Source organism: Anomaloglossus baeobatrachus, chromosome 5 (assembly GCF_048569485.1).
Source record: "Anomaloglossus baeobatrachus isolate aAnoBae1 chromosome 5, aAnoBae1.hap1, whole genome shotgun sequence".
NCBI lineage: Eukaryota > Metazoa > Chordata > Amphibia > Anura > Aromobatidae > Anomaloglossus > Anomaloglossus baeobatrachus.
Genome location: NC_134357.1, coordinates 362,084,383 through 362,092,802, shown reverse-complemented (window position 1 = coordinate 362,092,802; position 8,420 = coordinate 362,084,383).

Sequence of the window (8,420 nt, the reverse complement as noted above, 5' to 3'; positions counted from 1 at the left end):
ATTTTAAAACCCACCCCTCATTTTCTTCCCAAATTTTTGGGAGGAAAAGAGCATCTTATAATCAAAAAAATATGGTACCTAATTATACGCCCTATAAGACGACACCTGGCATATTAGATGACCCCTGACTTTTGAGAAGATTTAAAAAAAGGTGTTAAAAATCGTCTTATATGCCAAAAAATACGGTAAGAATTATTTTTTTTTTAAATGTGAGGGGTGTACTCACTTTTGTGATATGCTGTATGTATCCGATTCTCTATAATTTAACATGTTTATAATAAACCGTATTGCTACGAAGCCAGAAAACTAAGTTATACATTGCTGAAATCAGGGTGTCATTATGCCGCTCTCAAATGGGGTAGCAAAAACCTGCTGACAGATTCCTTTAACTCCTGGTCCCAGAGCAGTTCAGTCCATCTTTTTTAAGATCTGATTATTGTAAACTCAAAACTATAGAAAGCATCAATAAAATAGAGGTCATCCATCTTCACTTCCAATGTGTAAGGGTACCTTCACACTTAGCGATGCAGCAGCGATCCGACCAGCGATCTGACCTGGTCAGGATCGCTGCTGCATCGCTACATGGTCGCTGGTGAGCTGTCAAACAGGCAGATCTCACCAGCGACCAGTGAACAGCCCCCAGCCAGCAGCGACGTGCAAGCGACGCTGCGCTTGCACGGAGCTGCCGTCTGGAAGCTGCGGAGACTGGTAACTAAGGTAAACATCGGGTATGGTTACCCGATGTTTACATTAGTTACCAGCGCACAGCTGTGTGTGCAGGGAGCAGGGAGCCGCGCACACTGAGCGCTGGCTCCTTGCTCTCCTACCATAGCTACAGTACACATCGGGTTAATTAACCCGATGTGTAATGCAGCTACATGTGCAGAGAGCAGGGAGCCGCGCACACTGCTTAGCGCTGGCTCCTTGCTCTCCTAGCTGCTGTACACATCGGGTTAATTAACCCGATGTGTACAGCAGCTACATATGCAGAGAGCCGGAGCCGGCAGCACAGGCAGCGTGAGAGCTGCAGATGCTGGTAACTAAGGTAAATATCGGGTAACCACCTTGGTTACCCGATGTTTATCTTGGATACAGCTTACCTCAGCTGTCAGACGCCGGCTCCTGCTCCCTGCTCGCTTCATTTGTCGCTCTCTCGCTGTCACACACAGCGATCTGTGTGTCACAGCAGGAGAGCGGCTTTGAAGAAAACGAACCAGGGCTGTGTGTAACGAGCAGCGATCTCGCAGCGGGGGCCAGATCGCTGCTCAGTGTCACACACAGCGAGATCGCTAATGAGGTCACTGCTGCGTCACAAAAAGCATGACTCAGCAGCGATCTCGGCAGTGAGCTCGCTGTGTGTGAAGCACCCCTAAGATACTAAATAAGCAACGTCACTGTCAGATTGTTTTCTGCTCTCCGCTCTTGCTTTGATATCCTTCAAGGTGACTCTGATTGTATGCTTCGTCTGAGCGCAGCTTCTCAGGCACCTGCATGCCGCTACTTTGTGCTATCAATATACAGCTCAGGTTTAGTAGATCTTCAAAGGCTGAGGTCACTCTGAGATCTAAAATACTGCATTTCATGTAGATTCATGTCAGTAAAATATGAAATACCAGGATGTCAAGAGGCTGCACAGAAAGCAACATGAAATGATTGCGTAAGTCTTACATCTCTATGGTAAGGTACACTTTACTACGCTTGGCCCATGATGTGTTCAATATCGGTGAAACTACATGAAATATTTAAAGGGAAACCATTTTTTACCATAAATCTATATGAAATCATGAATGGCTTTGTAAATCCTCTGTTTTGTTTCTCTTACACGTTGCTTTTTCTACACATACAGTTAAATATGGCTACTTTCACACATCCGGTTTTTGCTCTGCGGCACAATACGGCGCTCTGCAGAAAAACCGCAACCGTTTTTTTTGCCGCCGGTTGCGTTTTTTTTGCATAGACTTACATTAGTGCCGTATTGTGCCGCATGGGCGTGCGTTCGGTCCGGTTTTTGCCGCATGCGGCAGATTTAGCCGATGCCGCGGCCGGATGGAACGTTGCCTGCAACGTTTTTTGCTCCGGCAAAAAGAACGCATCGCGCCGCATCCAGCCGCTGCGGCGCATTTTTCAATGCATGCCTATGGAAAAAAACGCATCCAGCCGCCGCATGCGGTCTCTTACACTGCGCATGCTCAGTAGCATGCCGCAAACGGAAAAAAACGGACCGGCCGCATGTAAAAACTTATGCAAAGGATGCGGTGTTTTCGCCGCATCCGTTGCATAGGTTTCACAGCCAGATTGAGCCGCACGGCTCAAACCGGATGTGTGAAAGTAGCCTATACGGTATATATTAGTGGGGGCCTCTTTGGCTAGTAGTGCTAATTGAAGACAGTATGGCAGGCACAATGGGCAAGAACAATAGTCATTGTTTTATGAGCGAATGTTGATGTTCATGATTCTATTTAAAGGAGCATACCGGGCAAGGCATCATTTTTTACAGTTGTGTGAGAAACAATAATTTAGGCAATGTATTACAATTAGTGATGGGCTAGCACTAAAATGCTTGGTACTCAAGTCAAGCAATTAGTAATGCCCGAGTGATTGTCTCAGGTAACTACCATAGAGGATGTCAATGGGAAACTTGAGCGCTTCTCAACCCCAGCGGATGTCATTAGTGGAACACAAAGCCAGTTCAAGTGTTTTGTTTTTTTTCTGGTGTATTCCAATGCATCGCTTCCCACGCTAAAAAGGGTATATAGTTCATTTTTTTTATTTTTCTTGTCCTACTCCTCCACCATATCCACAGAGTCATCATGCGGAACTCTCTCAGAATTTTTAGAGAGCCAGTTGGCAAGCTTTAATCACTTTTAGAGGGCCAGCAGCCTGCCTGTACTCACAATTTTTAGAAGACCACCAGCCGGCCCTCACTCATAATTCTCAGAGGCAAAAATATTACAGCTCATCTCCTCCCCCTCCTTTGACAATGGCCACTGCCCAGAACTTCTATACAACTCAATAGGATCATAGTCAGTCTATTGCTGATTATGCCCATATGGCTGCTGAAAAGAAGTAGGAATCTAATATTAGGCTAATGTGTCAATGGCCTCTCATACAACCAAATCAGATCTCTTGCTTTGTACTGAGGAGTATCAGCACCCCAAAACAGGTGTCTACAAACCGAGATTGTGGTTTGGCTTTTATCCTAAGGGTACCGTCACACTTTAGCGACGCAGCAGCGATCCCACCAGCGATCTGACCTGGTCAGGATCGCTGCTGCATCGCTACATGGTCGCTGGTGAGCTGTCAAACAGGCAGATCTCACCAGCGACCAGTGACCAGCCCCCAGCGACGTGCAAGCGACGCTGCGCTTGCACGGAGCCGGCGTCTGGAAGCTGTGGACACTGGTAACTAAGGTAAACATCGGGTATGGTTACCCGATGTTTACCTTAGTTACCAGCGCACACCACTTAGCTTAGCGTGTGCAGGGAGCAGGAGCCGGCACTGGCAGCGTGAGAGCTGCGGAGGCTGGTAACGAAGGTAAATATCGGGTAACCACCTTGGTTACCCGATGTTTACCTTGGTTACAGCTTACCGCAGGCTGTCAGACGCCGGCTCCTGCTCCCTGCACATTCAGGATTGTTGCTCTCTCGCTGTCACACACAGCGATGTGTGCTTATCAGCGGGAGAGCAACAATAAAAAAACGAACCAGGGCTGTGTGTAACGAGCCGCGATCTCACAGCAGGGGCCAGATCGCTGCTCAGTGTCACACACAGCGAGATCGCTAATGAGGTCACAAAAACCGTGACTCAGCAGCGATATTAGTAGCGATCTCGCTGTGTGTGAAGTACCCCTAAGTCACATGGCAAGGTCCCTTAAAGAGTCGCTATTGACTTAGTACTGCTACTTACAATACATTGAGTTCTAGCCCTCAATTTGCAATATAAAAAAATGTATCAAAGGTAAAAAAAATAATTTAACATAAAAACCTGATTTCAACAATGTCATTTTATGTTGACAAATTGCCTTTAAATTGCATGTTCTTTTATGAAGTTGTGGAACTTGTAGTACAGAATACAATGCTTTCTTATCTACACCATCTCTGTGTAAGGCCAGGGTCACACTAGCGTATAGCATTGAATACGATATGCTAATAACACTCAGCTTAAACTCTGCTGCGAGCGTGATCTGAGTGTGATCTGCTGAGAGCGTGAGCCAAGTGTCATCTGCTGTGAGCGTGAGCCGAATGTCATATGTTATGAGCGTGAACCGAGTCATCGGCTGCGAGCATGAGCCGAGTGTCATCTGCTGCGAGCGTGAGCCTAGTGTCAAGTGCTGCGAGCGTGAGTCGAGAATCATCTCGTGTGTCAAGTGCTGCGAGCGCTAGCCGAGTGTCATCTGCTGCGAGCTCGAGTGTCAAGTGCTGCGAGCGTTAGCCAAATGTTATCTGCTGCGAGCGTGAGCAGAGTGTCAAGTGCTGCAAGCGTGAGCCGAGAATCATTTGCTGCGAGCGTTAGCCGAGTGTCATCTGCTGTGAGCATGAGCCAAGTGTCATCTGCTACGAGCGTTAGCCGAGTGTCATCTGCTACGAGCGTTAGCCGAGTGTCATCTGCTGTGAGCATGAGCCAAGTGTCATCTGCTGTGAGCATGAGCCAAGTGTCATCTGCTGTGAGCATGAGCCAAGTGTCATCTGCTGCGAGCGTTAGCCGAGTGTCATCTGCTGAGAGCGTGAGCCGAGTGTCATCTGCTGTGAGCGTGAGCCAAGTGTCATCTGGTGTGAGCGTGAGCTGAATGTTATATGCTATGAGCGTGAGCCGAGTATTATCTGCTGTGAGTGTGAGCTGAGCATCATCTGCTGCAAGCGTAAGCCGAGTGTCATTCACTGTGCTCCGATTCTCTCGCATGTGAAAATCAAAGCACAGGTGAGGAGAAGGAGAGATGAATTTCTATCTTCTCCTTTGCCTGTCTCTGCATATATCGGATTGCACTCAGATGTCAACCAAGTGCAGTCCTATGTTTCACACACACCTATAGACTTGTATGGGTGTGTGTGTGATTCTAGGCTTATATGGGTTCATGTGATTTTTTTCAGTCAGTTTACAGCTGAAGAAAAACCTCGCAGATCTGACCTGCAACACTGACTAACATTTGTCCGAGTGCTGTATAATTAGCTAGTGTGAGCGAGCCCTAATAATGACTATGGGACACAGCCCTGGGCACAAAAGAAAAGGTGGATGTCCTAGTAATAATGAAAAAATATTTGTCTTATGTTATGAAGAAAGCTGGCACATCGCTGGGTATAACACACTGCTTTTCTATTCCAAGGTACATTGTGTGCCCTGTAAATGCTGTGCTAGAGTGAAGTTATTAGAGATAATAAAATAAGGAAGAAATAGCATATGGTAGAAGGCTCTCGCTAGAACATTTCTCAGCATCCTGCTTTCTGGAACGTGCTAACATTTCTACAGTTTGTTTGTACTGACTGAATTTTTTACTTTTACAATGCTGTGATTTCTCAACAATAGCAGCCGCCTAAAGAGGAGCTAAAAATAAGTGTTTCATGCGCACCAAGCCACTTCTGGCATTGCATTAAAACATTTCTGAATTCTCCATAGCTGCCCCAAAAATCAGATTATCAGATTGCAGCCGGAGGTTTCATATGGTATAAAATGTAATTAGCCGCCGAAAGCGTATTATATCTTCTTTACTCCAATAAATGTAACAATAATTAAAAAAATGTATGAAAAGTATTTTACTAAGAAGACCAACTAAACAGAGTATTAAGAAACAATGCATTGTCTTTGTGTTCAATGGGCTCAAAAATTATGACTTGATACAAAAAAGACAAAACTTTTTGGCTACTTTTACGTGCACAGACTGAGTATTTGTTGAGTTTTTACCTCAGTATTTGTAAAGCCACGTGCATACACTGAGTATTTGGTGAGTTTTTTACCTTAGTAGGCCACGTGCACACATTGAGTATTTGGTGAGGTTTATTTTTACCTCAGTTTTCTAAGGCCACGTGCACACATTGAGTATTTGGTGAGTTTTTTTTACCTCAGTATTTGTACTTTAAGGCTGGAAACACATCTATGCGAGTAAAATAAGTCCGACTGCGCTGAAAAAAACTCGTCTGATTTTAGTTCACGTTAGGTGTGAGTGCAACGCAAGTGCGATGCTTTTTCTGAATAAATTAATGATTTTACTAGCGTGTGTAATGCGTGTGTAATGTGTGTGTAATGCGTATTTTTTACTGTCATGATGCCATTCAGCTCTGCTACATGGCCGCTAACAGCAGACACAGACAGCCATGTAGCAGAGCTGAATGGCAGATGACAGCAGACACAGACAGAGCCGCACGATCAGAATGAACTCGGGTGAACTTCACCTGACTTCATTGTCATGCTGTGGCTCTGTCTGTGCCGCGTCCTGATTAGCGGTCACCTGTGAAGGGCTCACCGGTGACCACTAATCCCCTGAGTGACTGAAGTTAGCAGCCCTCTCTCATACTCACTGATCCCTAGCGCGGCGCTGCACGGCGTTCACACTGCTGCGGCGGCTTTTACTATTTTGAAAAAGCCGGACGCTCATTAAACAATCTTGTATTCCCTGCTTTCCCCGCCCACAGGCGCCTATGATTGGTTGCAGTGAGACACGCCCCCACGCTGAGTGACAGGTGTCTCACTTCACCCAATCACAGCAGCCGGTGGGCGGGTCTATACTGTGCAGTGAAATAAATAATTAAATAATTAAAAAAAATGGCGTGCGGTCCCCCCAATTTTAATACCAGCCAGATAAAGCCATACGGCTGAAGGCTGGTATTCTCAGGATGGGGAGCTGCACGTTATGGGGAGCCCCCCAGCCTAACAATATCAGTCAGCAGCCGCCCAGAACTGCCGCATACATCAGATGCAACAGTTCTGGGACTGTACCCGGCTCTTCCCGATTTGCCCTGGTGCATTGGCAAATCGGGGTAATAAGGAATTAATGGCAGCCCATAGCTGCCAATAACTCCTAGATTAATCATGTCAGGCGTCTCCCCGAGATACCTTCCATGATTAATCTGTAAGTTACAGGAAATAAACACACACACACCTGAAAAAATCATTTATTAGAAATAAAAAACTCTAACAAATTCCCTCATCACCAATTTAATAAACCCCAAAAAGCCCTCCATGTCCGGCGTAATCCACGTACCTCCAGCGTCGCATCCAGCTCTGCTGCATCAAGGTGACCGGAGCTGCAGAAGACACCGCCGCTCCTGTCAGCTCCACGCAGCAACTGAGGTGAGTAGCGCGATCAGCTGAGCTGTCACTGAGGTTACCCGGTGGCCGCCACTGGATCCAGCGGTGGCCGCGATTAACCTCAGTGACAGCTCAGCTGATCGCGCTACTTACCTCATTTGCTGCGTGGAGCTGACAGGAGCGGCGGTGTCTTCTGCAGCTCCTGTCACTTTCATGCAGCAGAGTTGGTGGATGCGACGCTGGACCATCCTGGATTACGCCGGACATGGAGGGCTTTTTGGGGTTTATTAAATTGGTGATGAGGGAATTTGTAAGTGTTTTTTATTTCTAATAAATGATTTTTTCAGGTGTGTGTGTGTTTATTTACTGTAACTTACAGATTAATCATAGAAGGTATATCGTGGAGACGCCTGACATGATTAATCTAGGATTTAGTGGCAGCTATGGGCTGCCATTAACTCCTTATTACCCCGATTTGCCAACGCACCAGGGCAAATCGGGAAGAGCCGGGTACAGTCCCAGAACTGTCGCATCTAATGTATGCGGCAATTCTGGGCGGCTCCTGACTGACATTGTTAGGCTGGGGGGCTCCCCATAACGTGGAGCTCCCCATCCTGAGAATACCAGCCTTCAGCCGTATGGCTTTCTCTGGCTGGTATTAAAATTGGGGGGGACCACACGCCGTTTTTTTAATTATTTATTTATTTATTTCACTGCACAGTATAGACCCGCCCACCGGCTGCTGTGATTGGGTGCAGTGACACACCTGTCACTCAGCGTGGGGGCATGTCTCACTGCAACCAATCATAGGCGCCTGTGGGTGGGGAAAGCAGAGAATACGAGATTGTTTAATGAGCGGCCGGCTTTTTCAAAATAGTAAAAGCCGCCGCAGCAGTGTGAATGCCGTGCAGCGCCGCGCTAGGGATCAATGAGTATGAGAGAGGAGGGGAAAATGACCGACAGACTGTGAGAGAGGGACAGAGATAGTGACGGACCGACAGAGAGAGAATAGAGACCGAGAGGGAGAGACCGACTGACAGAGAATAGTGATTGACAGACATTGGGAGACATCGCTCGTTTCCAGTGTTTTAGGAAACATGCGAGAAATGTATTTAGAAAATCGGATGTCACTAGGATGGTGTGAGTGCCGTCCCGTGACATCCGATTATTTACACGCTCCC